Source organism: Sebastes umbrosus, chromosome 8 (assembly GCF_015220745.1).
Source record: "Sebastes umbrosus isolate fSebUmb1 chromosome 8, fSebUmb1.pri, whole genome shotgun sequence".
Taxonomy (NCBI): Eukaryota; Metazoa; Chordata; class Actinopteri; order Perciformes; family Sebastidae; genus Sebastes; species Sebastes umbrosus.
In genome coordinates, this window is record NC_051276.1 from 18,158,773 (window position 1) to 18,176,579 (window position 17,807).

At 42.1% G+C, this 17,807-nt stretch overlaps 1 long non-coding RNA gene across 1 annotated transcript in view; it reads left to right on the forward strand.

The window, feature by feature from the left end:
* Positions 1 to 14,836, forward strand: part of LOC119492748 — a 31,304-nt gene extending 16,468 nt beyond the window's left edge. The window contains exons 4-5 of the long non-coding RNA XR_005207850.1: positions 7,370 to 7,387; positions 14,826 to 14,836. This is a non-coding gene — a long non-coding RNA (uncharacterized LOC119492748). The remainder of the gene's footprint in view (positions 1 to 7,369; positions 7,388 to 14,825) is intronic.
* The last annotated feature ends 2,971 nt before the right edge of the window (positions 14,837 to 17,807 follow it).

A 17,807-nucleotide genomic window follows, 5' to 3' on the forward strand; every position in this document is an offset into this window, starting at 1 on the left:
CATAAGCTCTATGTGGAGCCTCCACTGCAGTTTGATCAGGCCTACTGTGGGTGTTTGTATTAAACAAAATAACTCATTTTCAAACACATTTTCCCGCAGTACAATATTTTTGAATCTATTCCAGATTTCATTTAATTCTTTTGCACATATATTCAGACTCTCAAAATTGCGTTTCCCCGTGATTCATAAAGTTTTTCCTCTCTGTCTTTCTCCTTTCCCAGAATCCGCCCCCCTCCCTCCACCTGCCTCATACATTGATTTCAGAGTAGCATACCATTAGCTCATGGTTGTGTTATTGCCCGCTGTTGTTTGTCTCGTCCCAGCTCCTCAGTGTGTCTGAATTGGCATGGGAAAGAGAAGGGGAAAGCTTAACGGCCAGAACTGTGAGGCTCTGTGGAGATGACAAGTAGCTCCTTGATTAACCCATAGGCTGGTTGAGCGGACACACTGTGTTCTTTATTCATTTCCCTTGTCCTTTTCTTTCAGAAAGAGACCCAATAGGGCTCAGCAGGTGAATGTAAAGAAACGCGAGAGGACTCCCCTCCGATCAACCTTTTCAGACCCGGACAATGGGCCGGCCCACCTCTTGTACAGCTGCATTAAAACCCTGATTAAAGTTCTTCCTGTTAGCGATTGATTGAGGATGCAGAGCTAAAACCAACAAAAACCCGCACTGCTGAGGCCTGATAATGACCGGGCCCCACCTACAAAGCACAGGCTTCAAATGATTAGTGGGGTTTTGTTTTCTTAGTAGGTGTGTGAGCGTGTGTGTGTGTGTGAGTGTGTGTGTGTATGTGTGTGTTAGAGAAAGAAGGAGAGGTGAGGGAGGAGAGGTTGTCTAACCACACCAGAAGGTCTTCAGACAGATAGCTCTAATTAATCAACGGACTCTCTGACAAAAAAAACCTCTTTCTTTCTTTCTTTTTTTCTTAGCAATGAGAGCGTGTGTGTGTGTGTTTATTTGTGCAAATGCACTTTTTGTGTTATATGTCAATAGCCTTGGCCTAAAATAAAATGAATACGCATCACCATAATTTTTCCATTTTCATTTTTCAAATTATTGGTTAAATAAAATTTTGTTTCACAGTTTTAGTATATATATATATATATATATATATATATATATATTGTATACACACTACTCTGATAATAATAAAGGCACAATAGGGGAGAAACAGAAGACAAAAATTAATCAAGGAAAAATTGAGATGTATGTGTGTGAATCGAAATACACGTTATTTAAAGTGTACTGTACTCGTGGTCCTTTAATCATCAATAACATTACGGGTCGTAAAAGAATAAAAATGGTCTCCCACATAATGCTTGAGGGTCTGTTAAAACTTTCACATGCTTATCATAATCATGTTTTGAAGTGTGGATTTTTAAACACTCTTGTCATTGTTATGTAAACAGCCTTTTTTTGCATGTTAATCCTTTTATGGGCGAACGTTAGGGAGACGCATGACGACATGGGAAATGATTTGCAGAGAAGACGCTGAGAAGACTTTAACAATATGCATGTGTGTGTCTGTGTGTGTGTGTGTGTGTGTGTGTGTCTAGAGAGATAGAGAGAGGTTCTTCAAGAATTCATAAATATTGCATTTCTTTGTTTGATGGATGTGTGACACATTTCCATGTTTCCTCAACAAATTCCACTGTCATATCTTTCCTTTTGTCAGTCATCTTCCAAACAGCAGATCCTGACAATTATCCCAGAGAAACTCCTGATCAAAACCACCTTATTCTGTCTGCTGCTGCTCAGCTCCATCACACGCACTGATTCTGCATCACTCTCCTCTTTCTCTCGCACACAATCTTTATTTGATTCCAGCTCTGTATATTGCACCACTCATCAGTTCAAATGCAAAAAATTACATTTACAAAGTGTTTGTGTCATCTATATTTCACACATTTTGTAATGTCTGTTTGTTGATGCACGGCGCGGTTATTACAGTGTTGCTGCAGAGTGATTGTCGCGCGAGGCTTCTGTCTGTGCTGTAACGAAGCAGCTAATTCACAGTTTCAACAGAGGAGGGCATTGTGCGTTTGCCTTAATGTGGGTCGCTCTTAATGATGGACTTGTCAGCAGAAAAATGGTAATAATGGCTTTGGAAAAGTCTTATTAAAAATGTTGACAGGGTTTACCTTTTCAAGAATAGTCAGTTAGGTGTGAATTTGATTTGGAGATGTTTTGCCCATAGTTAATCGAGTCAAATAGGACCAATATAATAATGATAATTTATTTATTATTTAATATTTCAAGCCAATTATTAGAGTAATTTGTTTGCAAAAATTGTACAAGTTAAGCTGTTGAATAAAAAAAAAAAAAAAGAAAGAAATTCACACACTTGAAACTACAAGAAAAAGCTTTTTATTCAGTCAATCCTGGAGTGTTTGAATAATAGGAGAGTGGAAAATAGAGACAGGCAGATAGAGGAAGGCACTGAGGAGGCCCTCAGGCTACAGTGAGGGTCTTGGGCAGATTGGCTCTGGGGCTCCACAACGATCCTCACATCCCACACATTTATCAGAATAGGGTTAGCATACCACACTGTGCCTACACTTACACTGTGCCCTCACACACACACACACACACACGCACACACACGCACACACACACACACACACACACACGCATGTTTAGCCCCAGACGTCCGCCTACACCCACTGTAAGCCTCATAGCCTTTTTAACTTCTCCTCTGTGCACCTCTTCCTCCCACTCTACTGTTATTAGCCTCAGACAATCAGACTACCTGACTCCACCTCGCGGCATATATATGAGTCAGAACGACCTGCAGTCTCAGTTATTTTCAAGAGCATAATTGTTCCATGTGTACGGACCGGTGTGCATCAAATTGCCACTGCGTGATCAAAGAAATGGTTGCAGTAGAAAAGACATTAGTGAGATATTAGTAAAATGTCTAAGATGCTGAAATCATTATAGATTATTTTCGAATCACGCAATAACAAATATCTCCAACATGGTGAAAGTGTAATATGTTTGTGAATACAGTTATAGGAGTTTTGCTTTTATTCTTACAACTTAAAGCCATTGTACCTCAGCCAATTCCTTGTGATTTTCTATTTCATATATGGCCAGGGAGTCTTATTTAGTCTTACATGATGCAAGTGTGGCCTCAGGCGCATGAAAAGAGAAAATTCAACCATTGACAGAGAGTCTATCTCTCTTTCATTTGCACCATGTACATCTCTTTACTCCTTGGAAGCTTTTTGCTTATAGAAATGGACATTAACCGCCAGGCAGCGAGTGGGATAAGAGCAGGGGTCTGTTGATAAATCCAGCTTGGTTCATAGTCGGACTCTAACAATGTCCTCACCAAGCCCTCGGAGTGAAAAGCTGTGAAATACTCTTTTCTGTGTAGCGCTGCTGTTCTGTATTCACTGTGCTGATTTATTATAGATAGGACAAAGTGTTACTGCTGCCTACAACTCTGCTTTTCATGTAGATTTGTAGTGGGTCAGAAATGAATGACCTCAAGAAACTGCATGATGACTGACGTATGGATAAGTCAATTTTGGTAAAACTCTTCTGTATTGTGCAAAAAGATGCTATCTGTATCTAGATTTAGCATTTTTGGAGAAAAGTGAAATGTGTTGTTTCCAATGAGTGTTTCTTTAATAATATGGAGAAATTATTACATTGTTCTGATTTATGTTTTCTGGGATAAACCTGAAAATTGATGGAATCAAGATGGTGGGAAAACACGTTTCCACGCCCGACAATAACCACAAAGAGTGACAGTCTCGACACAACCCCTGTCCTCAGCTCCAACCCCCAGCCTCATCCTTGCCCCCACCAACCCACCCTCAACAAACCGCAGTCCTCCTCCGCAGCACAAACAGCCGCACGTTGTCACACACTCGACCCTCAGTGTCAGCACTGGGTCAGGGAGGCCGACGACGGGCTGTGTGTACCATCAAACACACATGTCAGTTCGAGGGACTGCCAGATTGTCAGTAACTCTTCTCATTCAACCCTAAAATATCTCATAGTCCAACACACACACACCCCTCCTCACACACACACACTGGCTCAATATCCTGATCTGTCTGACCCCGATGGATGTGGATCAGTGCAGAGGCACTGACAACTCAGGCTCTGGCATGCCAACAAGTCGGGTGTCGATGAAGTGATGCTTTGAATTAAAAGTACGTTTGACGCTTAAGAGGAGCTAACCTGATTTGACTGGCTAACATGATTCGAGTGGGCTCAGACGGAGATAGAGTGCTACAGCGTGTGGAGAGAAATGGATCTCTGCCAGCCGAATCTGCTTATTCAGTTGATAATGGAAGCAAATGCAGCCAAATGAACCCCGCGGTTCAGCATGGAGCTAATCTGAAATGTTAACAGTAGCCCTTGTATTGATGCTAGTCTAGGTTTTATCACTGTGTTTATTTAATAGCCTCTGCTAAATGCTCTTGAGCATTACAAGCATTTAGTATGGCCATTATTGACAAGCTCTCAGATTTTTTATCGTCATTCGGTAAATGAAAGAAATCGAATCCAAATGCAATCATACGTGAGTGCATTTTGTTTAATGGTTGCATTTTTGATCCCACTGAACATCTATGTTCATCTCTGTTTCCGTATTTGTTTAGCACTGGATATATTCCCTCGTAAAAATAGTTTTTCTTGCCCATACTGTGGCTAATTTTGTTGTGAGAAAAGCTTTTGATGAGAGAGGCCAGGCTTCGGAGGTGTTTTTCAGAGGTGAGAGAGTGTCAGAAATGGTGAGATACATAGTGCCGAAGCGTTGATTGGGAAGAGGTGGGTGGAGAAAAAGATTTGACTATTAGGACGCCCATTTCTCTCTGTGTCTATGAAGCACAGGCCGCCTGTGTGTGTTTCTCTCACCAACTCTCTCTCTGTGGCATCACTGTTTGTGTAGGAAAAAGCAGGGTCTTTTGCTTTGTATGTAAAGAAGGTGAGGTGCAGTGCTCCCCTCCCCCCCATCCTCAAAGAGCATTAATCATTGGTTCTCAAAGACACAGTCTCTCTGAGGAGCAGTCACTCACCCTAGAATGACGAGACACACATGAAAGCTGGCAAAGGGGGGTTCAAGATAAGGTATGGCGAACCATCCTGCAGGGAGAAGGGGGAGAGGATTTCCCCTCTCATTAAAGATCAACTGCTCGGCTCTCGCCTAACGAGAACTCCTTCTTGAAAGCAAACAAACAAACAAGCGCTCACTTGGAGGGAACCGTAAAACAGAGAAGAGGCTTTCCACAATAGACGATACTGCATATTGTCAACTGTGTACCTGCAATAAACTCTTCGGCGCCGCACTCTTCAACATAAGTTGTGGATGTGCGCCATCGATGTGAGGTCATAGGTCACAGGTGGTCTCAGGAGGGAAGTGGACCAAAGCTGGGCCCTTCTTCTGCTCTTCTCAGAAATGCCTTCATGATCTCCAAGCGTGAGGCTTCGCCCCCGAAGACCGACCCCTGTTGGGCCTCTAATCCTGTCTAAAAGAACCAGGAAGATGGCTTCTCTGCTCCTTCTCTGGCCTTTCGGGTCCTCCAGCAGCTCCCAGTATATGAGGGGATTAGCGAAGCGGGCCTCAAGCACCCCCCGCTGTCTCAGTGTGGAGCTGACCCTGCAACCCTGTGGCCAGGTGGAGCTCCGCGATGGGTGGATACCCACGACTGAATTAGCCACTCTCTTCCTCTCTAAATGAGGTGTCCTGAAGAGCGCCAGGTAAGATAGGTCACGAGGGGTCGACAAACCCCCGTGGTCTGACACAAAAAGAGGCAGCGGATCACCTGCCGCTTGCCAGATCAAATGAGGGCTTAAATGGGGGGCTCCTCTCTTGTCAAATCTCTCTCCATGAATACTCAGGAAGGCCAGAGACTACTGTATAGCCTCCCCCAGTCTTGGCCTCCTGTAGCCCCGAGACCCTGTTGACTGCTAACACCTCTGTACTTCAGCCCAGGTCCCCTCGGCAGTAGCCATCAAGCTCTTAATTCCTACTCTCAGCCCATCACTAAGTACTGTGTGCATAATGGACCTATAATCAACCCCTGGCCAATGGAGCCTTTTCTCTCAGCGTGTCTGCACTCATGTTGAGCTCGCATGTCGAGTTGCAATGAGATGCTAATTAGACTTCATATCTACAGGGCTAATCTGTGTGTTCACATTCAGGTGCTTTTAATCCACCCCATAGCAGAGCAGTTTGCTAATTTGCAGGTAGTATTACCATAGTGGTCAAGGGGAAAAAATGCAAAATATATTGTATGAAAAATTATGATGTAGACATGTTTGAAGGGAGCTGTGACGCAGTAATTATCTAAGCGTATGTACAGTGCGTTCTCTGGCTGTAAGGTTAATGGTCAGATCCTGTTCTCTCTACCAAATAACCTCATCAAACCGCACCGCATGACAGGGTAAGTGAGGGGTGTGGCGATCTAGGTGCCCAACACAATGCCCCTTGTCAGTCAGCCTCATTCCTGGGGGTGAAGAGGAGCGAGGGAGGGTGCGTCGGAGGCAGCCACAGGCCATTGGGTCTCTGCGATTGGCCTTAATCCGCCAGCTAATAAGTTCAGAGAGGGGCCATATGCTGCAGTGCAATGTGTGGGGAGGGGAGTGTTGCCTCATGTTACTTACACCAGGCCGGCGCTTTCTCAGGTACCGCCCTCCCACGGTCTGTTCCTTTGTACTGGGGGATCAGCCCTCTCCACGCTGTGAATGGTCCGAATTGATTAAACCCCACCGTATAATTGTCAGCAAATCCCAGCGAATCATTTCCCATCCATTTGAAAAGTACAATGTGCGTTTCTCTTTTTCTCCTCGCCTCCTTTCTTCCTCACCATCCCCACCCCTCAATGTCCTTCCCCTCCTGTTTTCTTCTCTTTTTTTTAAGGTCTCAGGTTTGTCCCTGCATGCCACTCTCGGTTCCCTTCATGAGAGAGAAAGCAGAGGCAGGAGGAGGAAGAGGATAAGAGGAGGCAGGGGTGAGGAGGCATAGGGTATGCTTGGCTGGACAGTTGGCCGTAGATGAAAGTGGGCAAAGGGAGACGTGTTTTAATCTGTGGCCCAGGCCAGAGAGTGGGGTGCTGATCTGAGCTGGCACCTGCCTGGGCACAGCCAGGGCTGAGTCTGGTCACAGCATCAGGTTAACACCATGGCACTCAACGTTGTCAGGAGGCAGAAGAAGTGGAGCAGGTATCGCTTTCGGTATCGTTTTTTTTTTCTGTTATGCTTTTTCCAGGCTGTTACAATGACAAGATCAGTTGTTTCGGCAAGTGCCCTAAAACAACATTTGTTTTACATTCAAGGGATGTTATTATAGAGTGACAAGTCGACATAGGGAGGTGGTCAGGGCGGATGGATGGGTTAAGAAAACATCAGACTTTAAAGGTGCAGTGTGTAGGATTTGGCAGCATTTAGCGGTGAGGTTGCAGATTGCAACCGACTGAAACTTCTCCCGTGTGCCGAGTGTGCTAGAGAACTATGGTAGCCGACGCGTAAATGCAATTGGCCCTATCCAGAGCCAGTGTTTAGTTTGTCCGTTCTGGGCTTCTATAGAAACAAGGCGGCCGTCTCTGTGAAGAAGACCCGCTCCGTATGTCGATACAAACGGCTCATTCTAAGGTAACGAAAACACACCGATTCTTATTTTCAGGTGATAATACACTAAAGAGAACATACGTATTAATATCATATTCCATTTCTGCCAATAGAGCCCCCTAAATGTTACACACCGTTTCTTAAACACGGGAGACCGCAATGTGTTTTCCATTTAAAATCGTGATCTTTCCATAAACCTAACCAAGTCGTCTTTGCGCCTAACCTATCCAAATCTCAACCACAGTGTTGTCACATCATAAAATGGATTTGTAACAGTTTTGGAAGACATCCTGTTGTTATGGTCGTCAGATTAGAAAACGCTTGTATGTGTTGTTTATGTATGTGTCATTGTTCGGACAAACAATGTATTGTTGACTTCTCACTGAAAAATGACCTTTTATGTGAACCTGTCTTTTAACGTTCAAAACGAAAATATCCAGTTTGTATGCTTTACTAATATTGCATACTTATTAACACGTTTTTTTGGATAAAGATAGGATAATAGAATTATTCTCGGTAACACTGACCACACAGCAATCAACCTCCATGACACTTGTCCTTCCTCTAATCAATCCCCCATTATGAGCACATATGTTCAACACCCTTTCATTGATCTGAGAGGTCCCTAGACAGAGGTTCAAGACTCTCTGACCTCAGCCATTTAACCTTTGACCTCAGCCACTGGCTGGAAGCATGTCCCAGTCTGGGGATTCAGTTTATCTCAGTTGGCCCATGGCTTTAAAAAGATTTATCATTATCAAGTTGTGGATACACATTTTGCTCTAGATGAGTAGATTTTGTTATTTGCAGTGACTTTTTTTTACATAATATAATCATCTGGACAAAAAATAGAACAAAGAAGACCTTGAATTAAGACCATTTTTTAAAAAATCTTTTCAAGGTCAAGAATGAACTTTCACACTCAACGATATCTCTCTGGGTTTTTTTATGGCCGTTTGATGGACAGATCTGTTTAAAGGCCCAAAGTTCAGTTAAAAAAGGTGCTCATACCATTATTTAAGTGTCACATAGAGCAAAATGTCTCCCGTCATAATGGATCTTTCCGTATCGCACATTGCTCGCCATCCACATCCCTTGGAGATCCTCTTTACATATGGGGTCATATACATACAAGCAGTCCCTGTCACGAATCTCATAACCTGACATTGATCTTCAACTTTGACGCTTGGCTTTCATTACTGGCTGAAGGGCGTTGTTTGCGAGAGTGATCTTCATGTAAAGTGCTCATAAACGATCACAGGCCATGCAGGCAGATTTATGATCATGGGGGTTACAAGGAGACGTGGGACAATGCAGCATCTCATCTACGCTCATATAAATAGCACAGTCGTGTGAGTTTGGGGTTTGTATGCGGTCATGGTGGTGGTGATGATGGCGATGATGATGGTGATGAGGAGGTGGAGAAATATGAGGAGGCTGGGATAAGGTGGGGAAGGGCAGCGAGTAAGCTGTTACGCAAGAAGTTGCGGTTATGATGCTTTCGGACGGATAATAGAGCCCAAGCCGAGTCGGACCTAATTCATATGAAAACTACCATGCAAATGCTCATATGGATACAAAACACATATTAACATGCTAATTCTGGATGTAGCTCGTGGTCAGGAAATGCTGCACCTATGGCCCCTTATTTCCATGCTGAATAGTTAACCTTGAGATCAACGCTGGAAAATGCAATCCTCAAAGACTGTCCCTCTAAAGACCCCATCTAGAGAGTTAATTATCGTTTCCCACTCACAGTTCTGCATTGTTAATGACTTTCCGTGCATATTTTTCTCCCTCTTTTCAAACTGTAATGCTTTCTATCGTGGGGCTTTATCTAGGGCAGGTGTTGGGACTGAGAATTCAATGACTACATTGTGGTCTTATTCTTCCTCTGCATTAAAACTCAATGTACTTTTCTTGCTTTTTGGTCATAATTCTGACCGCAAGGTTAGTAGCTCATCATGTCAAGGGTCATTAATCCTTCACTTGTCCAGACTAAGTCCTTAATGATGTCCACTAACTAGCACAGGAATCCTTCAGCGAGAGTCTCCTGGGAATGAGGTCGTGGTGTTTGCTTGGCGAACTCTGACCTCTAGTGACCACAGTGTTCTGACCCTCACATGTGCTCTTGTACCAATGAGGTCACCAATGGGACCTTGTCAAGGGCCTTGAGCAAACAGATTAGGGCACCATTGTTTATAAATAGGATGACCAGCTGCCTCACTGCCCGTCACTATAATTATATGACCCGTGAAGAAGAAAACTGACACAAGGCCCAGTTTATTGGGAGCTCAAGTGGTTGTCCAAGCCATTTAAAAACATCACTTGGTAAGACGTATGTGTATTTTTTTCCTGCTATAACACATTTTTAACAAAACACCCTGTTGTTAAGAAAAAGCAGGAGCGCATACAAATTATATTTGACCATTTTTAAAGGCAAAAACAAATTGGAATTCTAGTATCCTAAAATTTAAGCAATATTTTACACAAACTGTTAAATGTTTAAACAGTACGAACCAAAACTCTCACCAATCACACATTAATCCAAGCAAAAAGAGTCATAGCCGAGGAGTCTTGGGTTAACTCGAGTGTCTATCATTCCCTCATTAACCCCCCACTTGAAAACAAATTGCCCTCCCAAGGACCCACCCTGCCTGTGTCCACCCAGTCCTGCAACCCCCCCTTGACCCCTTGGAGGGCGCGGCGTGGCTGACCACATCCTCATTTGACCTGCATCTCCCATATGGAGAGAAGCAGTGGACGGATTGAGAGGAGACACTGTCGGAAGGTCAGAGGTTAAATGACCAGGACTGTTTACAAGGCGATGGGGAGTTCAAACAGCAGACGCTTGTCCAGTCTTTGTCCTCACCCAGTTAATGACTCCATTAAAGACGGACAGAGTACAGAGACTGAGTATTTAAGCAATTATTGGTCAACTGAATGAATTTATATGTATTTTAAAAATAATCTAGAATGATTGATAATAATAAATAAAGTTTATCAGTGGCGTTTTTTAGCAGAGAAAAATACAAAAATGCAAGAAAAAACTTTCTTCGGTCTAATGGATAAGCAGCTACCACTCCAAACCTAAAGCTTCCACACCTTAGCTTCTATACATCTTCTCACATGGGTTATGAATCTGATTAACACAGGGTTTGCTTTTGTTTGGGCACCCTGTGTTTACATAAAGAGGCCCAGTGGGACCAGCCCTGGAGGTCAGGGGGTCGGACCTCGGTTGTCAGAGAGCCTTGTGACATTTCTTTCCCACGTTTCCCGGCTTCCATTGTCCACGGCGAGGAGCCCCCGTTAACGTTTGGCCCTGGGAGGTAGTGTGGCGTGAGAGGGAGGCCTAGGGGCATTGGACCCTCAGCGGGTCCCTGGGAAACGGGCGTAACCAGGCGGGGCCGAGGCGAGCGGGGACAGCATGGGGTCATTTTCCGGCTTGCTGCCCCTCTAAAGGGCTTTGGAGCACAGTATTGGCCCCTGGAGGAGTGCTGGTGTGGAAGACAGTACAAAGGGCTTTGTCTGTGTGTGTGTGTGTGTGTGTGTGTGTGTGTGAGAGAGAGAGAGAGAAGTGTGACTGACTACACTCCTCAGCAGGTTTGTGCGAGTATCAAAATGATTATTTTACGTTAACTATAAATTTTGGTCTCCGGTTTTTATTATTAACTAATTGTGATAACGGATAAGGAAGTTAAATAATGTCATGGTGATATTAGCACGGCGAGAGCAGCAACCAGTTGTTGTTAAAAAGTGGGGATGATGATTCAATAACGATGGCAGCAGCCCTTAACGAGTAGTCAGGATTTTCACGTAATTGCTGTTTATTTCTAAATGAATAGCAACGTAATGTAAGTAGAATGCAAAGAAAAGTTGAAGTAAAATACCTTGAATAATAAATGTGATTAACATTCTGTATGGGAGATCTAATTTCAGAGGTCATAGGATAAAATATTTGCATTGTGACACAGAATGACGGTATTATAAATGGTAATTTCTTCAATAAAACATGATTTATTAACTGATTTAATCACTATAGTTGGACTGTTGGAGCGATCATAGGTGTTTCTATGATTCAGATAAGAAAATGGGAACATTTTTAAAATCTTGTACAATATCCTGATTACAATTCCTTTACAATCCTACTTTGTTTGTTTTAGTTACATTTAGTAAATGTGCCATATGTTTATTCATATCACAGCATGAACCTGCAATATCAGCACACATATTCCTTCTTCCTTACACCTTTTCCTCGCTAAGTAGATGTGCATTTACATTTTGCCTCTTGTAGTCCTAGGATGTCATTTGAAGCTAACACACTGAGCTATTGAATAATAAATAGACATCAGCAAAATGAATAAATAAAACATATCATCCTGCCATTATCACCTTTTCTCTGTCTACATGCCAGGAAAAATAGAACCGACGTTCCTCCTTATAATAAGGTCATCCTTTTTTTAATGTTAGCCTGCTCGTGTCTTCGGGGTCTCTGACAGGTTTTCACGAGACTGGTTTCGCAGCGGAATCGACATGTACAGTAATGTGTGACTAGGGCTTTGTTGATCTGAGAGGGGTGCGTGCTCGCTAGAGAGATGATGGTAGAGAAAGACCCCCTCCACCTCAACACATACACACACCACCACCACCACTGTTCCTGTGTAGAGCAACGACAGAAGCAGCAGAGGATGTTGAGGGAGAAACGTCTCCGGTGTACAGTGCACAGAGAGGATCTGTGCCGTTTCTCTCCTCTTGGTGGAGCTTGAATGTGTGGTGATGAATAGCAGCCATTTTGTTTTATGCATTAAAGATTCACTCTCACATCTTTAAATGTTTTGAGGTCATCCCTGGGGAATATTATGAATATAAACAAAATCCACACACCTGAACTTTGATGTGTTCTCTTTTCCTCAAGCAATAATTGTATGTGTCCTGTTAATCATCATTTCTTATTTATCAACTTCATTTATGTAGCTCGGTCATAAATGAAGGAACAGGACACAAAATAATATTTTGGGGTCTTTATTCCCTGACTGAACAACGAGACAATTACTGTTCACCTTTAACCTCACTTTAACTACCAACAGGTTCTGTATGACTGGAGTCCAATGAACCGTAACAGGCACTGTGAACTTAAAGTGGCGGTGCGGCGTAAATGCAAGTTTTCACATTCATTTTGAATGGGGGGTAGTGTGTTTGGGCTGTGGCTGCTGTGGCTGCAGGGGGTGCCGAAAAAAACCCGCAGTGGCCTACGACGGAAAAGTAGAAACAGAATCAACTTTTGGAAAGACACAACCTGATGTCACGCTGCAGTGGCCAGTTATGTAACCGCTGATCCAGAGCTGTACAACCCAGTCACGAGGTAAAAAAAGATGTAAATCGTCGCAATTAAAGTTAAAGTGAGTCTCCGACACCGCCACCCACAACCCTGTGGCGAATCACTGCAATTCACCTTATCTGGTGTGAATGCAGCCTAACAGAGATCACGTCAAAATGGCGACACATAGTTGCTGGTGAGCAAAACACAAGCAGCGGAAACAACAATACAAATTGAAAACTCAACCTGATCGGCTTTGAATCCCCATACAAGACCACCTGCAGACCTCCACATATCATGATTATATCAGGGATCAACAATAAGGCTTGCCCGCTTGCCCAGGGAGAATAAAATGCTACGTCAGGCTAGTAAATCTAGCAACGCACGTGCCCGATCAAAAAGAACTGAACTGTTACCGCATACCGGAGCGAGCTTCCCCCACACCATAGTCGCGTACAACACTTTGGAGCCATAACAAAATCTTTCATCACTTTATTCTACATCCTCAGCGTGTGGGTCGATCACCTTTTTGTTGAACAGTCGTTTTTATCAATCTGTGGGGCATGACGGTTCACAATGACCACCCGCTGCTTTTCTAGCACTACATTTTGTGTAACAAGAACAATACTTTTACCCACCGGCGCTATTTATGTGCACGTTTGTTAACAAACACCAATTACTCTTATACACAGTTGTACTGAGATAAACTTTGTGTAGACACAATATAGGTAGCTACAAAGTTTCACACACCTATAGAAATCTGTCAAGGTTCATAACTACATAGTCCTTTTTAAGGAACATAAGACAACGGTGGACTTTCCTAAATACTAGGGCTGTTACTGTAATTGGCAAGACTTTTTTTGTTACGCATCATAATACAGGGGTTACGATTCAATATATTACAATACAATGCAGTACTGTAAGCTAGGTGATCTATTGCAATTATATATATATTATATAAAATCAAATTTTAGGAAAACTGTCATATTATAATGAACACCCCACCATATGCATAAAACCTGAGTAAAATAAAGTTTACTTTTTTATGCGATCAGAACAGAGCGATCTACTGTATATTTGTATTTATAACATATATCGCTATAACATCCAACATCATAGCTCTACTTTGAGAGGCTATACACTGAGAGGGTGCATCTCTTTGCAAAGGAAATAAAGTATTGACTGACTTAATCTTTGTGTGTAAAAATGAAAAATCAATAGTATTTTTGAGAATCAATATAGTATTACAAAACATAATATCTCAATGCTTAATATTTTCTTACACCCCTACTAAGAACATAAACTATGAACTTTCCTAAGTACATAGACAACGGTAGTATAGCCTCTCAAAATTGATAACAGAAATGGAAATAATAGTAAAACTGCATTAGCATTTACACATTAGTTCATTACTTCACAGTAAAATACAACAATTTACTGGCTAATGTACATAGGCTACAAACTAAAGCATTTGTTTACAACTTGTACAAAAATAAACTTCCATTTAAAAGAAAATCATTAACCCAAAACACTTATTATGTTTAATCTGTATAATGTCAATTTGATTGCCAATTACGCAGTCCCACTGTCCATTAAAACTTGAACCATTTGTGTGTTTTATCAATTGTTATAAGAGTGACGTTATTTACCTGAAACCGGATGTGTTTACAGCTGTTCTAGAACTACACCGCCCGTCATTGCGTGTGACGTCATGTGAATGTGCCGCATTCTCTCTTAAAGTGACAGCGTCACTTTCTCAGAAGAAAGCAGTCACCACAAAACTTCATAGGCAAACTAATATAACAACATTTAAACAACATTAACTGTTTCTGTTAACCTTTTCCAAATTTAATTCATGTGTTTTCTCCCTAACACAAAGTAATAAAGGGAAAAAAAGAAAAACATTGTCAGAGATGGGAGTTTTTACATATGTAAAAAAATGGAGAAGCACAGTTTGTTTGGCTCCAATAGGCCATGCCAGCTCTTGAGTGCTATAAATAAAATCTCTATCCATCTCATTGTAAGTTTACCTGGGCTGAACGTATTACCAGTAGCATATCAGCCACAAGAACTAGCCTGATAGAATCTCTCCACTCTTCCAAATCACAGACAAAACATTGCAATCTAGTGGCTGATTGCAGCTATTTTCTTGCTTCTCTCTTCAGCAGGATTGTTTCCTGGCCCTTACGAATTGAGTTTATCAGGTGTTGAACAATGGAATAGGGATGGTTTATCAGGTGTTAAACAACAGAATACAATATTGTGGAAAAGGTCACAACTTTTTTTACAAAACTCAAAACTAAACTTTGTTTCAATTTCATTGCGGGAAGAGGGCACAACACCTTTAGATATGGAAGAAAAAAAAGTGCTGGGTGCTTTGGATGCACCACAGCATTTCCACACATCTCTTGTCGAATAGCCCTGACGCGTGGGAGGGTGCCATTTTATTTTCAAATGTATTTATTCATGGATCTGACATTTTAAACAACCTCTGCGTGCTTGCAGAGTTATAAAGCAAGCTAATTTGCTATCATATTCCATAGATTTAAGGCTCTATCACGTTCCATAGCCTGTAAGATCTGAGGACTATTCACTCGCTGTCTTTCTCTCTTCGCCTCCTGTGCTCCCAAAGCCTGAACCTGAACTTGGGATTTCAGGCATAGATTTATATGCATGCCCCTCCTTTGATGACAGGGTAAATATTCACACAGACAGCCAAGGTGCCCCCGTCATTACCCATGTGCTGTGTGTTTGCCCACCAGTTAAATTCTTAGGGGGATTGTTTGGTGAGATGAATGGGGCCAAAGTGCTGAAGGACGTATCGGAGTTCAACAAACAAAACCTCCCCTGATTGGCTCAGCAACAGCTCGGTCCAGTGGGCAAAGTTAGCGGCGAGGAGGTGAGAGGGGAGGGGGGGGGGGGGAAGAGCCGTTGTAGGGTTTCGCCTGTCAATTAAGGCTGCTGTGAATGGGGGTGGAGAGCGCTCGGCTGTGCTCGCCATCTCTCCGGTCCTGTTGGATCTGTGGAGATAGCTGAGGTGTCGTTCACCTCGAATAGGAAAAACCCTGTCAATATTCAACTATTTAATAACCCTGAATGTGCCGCTCACGGTGCCTTTTGAAGACTGTGGGGTCTGCATTTCCCTTTGATGTACTTTCATTGTCACACTCTCTATCTGAAATCTTCGAAGATGGAATTGGTGACATTTCCCTCTTTTTTCATTCATTCAATCCAACCTCAAAGGTTTCCAGCAGTATTTCTCTAGTCCAAGATGCTTTGTTGTATGCAGGGGGTGGGGAGGTGGGGGGCTTCAAGTTGGCTGTAGTTCCCCACTAGGATTTCTATCACTGGGTAATGGAACACCAGGAGATTTTGGCAAGGATGTGTCAGACAAAATATATATTTTTTTGATTTGCCTTGCTTACTAAAGCACAGACCTCAGTGTCTAGATTGCTCCAATTTAGCTCCTCTTTCAAAAGTCAGAAACACAAAGATACATTCAACCATATTGTAGCACTTGTGTACTCACTTTAACTGAATTATAGCATGCTAAGCCATAACATCGTTTACATGATTACACATTTTATGCCTCCATCCCATGATCTTCACTGACATGTGATATTATAGATCTACTGTTACGGCTCTAACATTGCAATGGTTTGTTGGATAATATTATATCACGCCAAGCAATGTGACTGGATCATGTTATTATATTTGTCATCATTTTCTTTGATTACAGCATCAAAATTCTTCTGAGTCACTGTACCAACAAAAATATGCATACAGTAATGGGGGAAGAAAAATAGCCAGATTTTGTTTGTGTTTGATTGTGAGGTTCTGAATCTGGAAGTTCTTTGGCCCCAAACTTTATCTATCCTTGATCCATGCTAAATAATTATAGGCAATCAAGACAACAGTATGTAGTTAATAAAACTACCATTGTGCATTGATTATAAACTCACAAGTCTGTCATAAAATTCCCAAAACCATTTGAGTAAAATCTTTTATAACTGATTTTTATCATTATATGAGTAACATAACACCAGTAGAAAAAAGGGAAAATTCAGTCTGGGTCAGTCAAGGTCGTCAGTCCTCCTTGTGTCACTCTGGCTTTGTTATTTATTCCCTTAGAAAGCTGTTTTTCCTGCATTTTATAGAGGATCAAATACCTTTGTTACAAATCAGTAGACTTTGAAGTGATGATTTTTTTTTTACCAAAGATTTTTCTTTATACTTTATGCAGTTCCTGAAATTCACTGGTCCCACTTGTAGTTATGACCAACTAACTTCAATGGATTTTCCAATACAGGTTGTATTATAGTACATTTGACATGTTATAACTACAGCACTAGTAAATTAACTTGTGTTGTCATGAAGTTATTCCTGCATACAACGCATAATAAACACAGAGAGCAACTTAGTTCAACTTTACCACAATGTGTTTTAGTATAAGCATAGCATAATGTAGACCATCGCAGGTTTTAAAAATGTTAATGAAAATTGCAAAGTGTAATGCATTTGGCTTGCAAAAGCTTCGTAGACCATTGGAGTTGTGGTGATTATACCTTTTTCACTTGTACATTTCCGTCAGCTTTATGATAGCACCCTCTCCTTGACCTTTCGCTTCAAAATATCCAATAAACACACAAAACATGGGATGCTAAGAACACCTGGAAAACTCAAAGTAGAGCCCTGAGCCAAGGTAGTTATGATATTGAGTCTATGCGGCACTAGTGCAAGCAGAGTCCCTGTGAAATGAATAATGTGGACTTTGCTCGCTGTAAAGTATCTTTCAAGGTCTGTCTTGAGGAGGACATAACTAGAGCCAACACTCCAGAGCGCGTAGCTGTAATGTCTAACAACTTCCTCCATTTCTCCTTCTCATATTCAGCTAATTTGAGT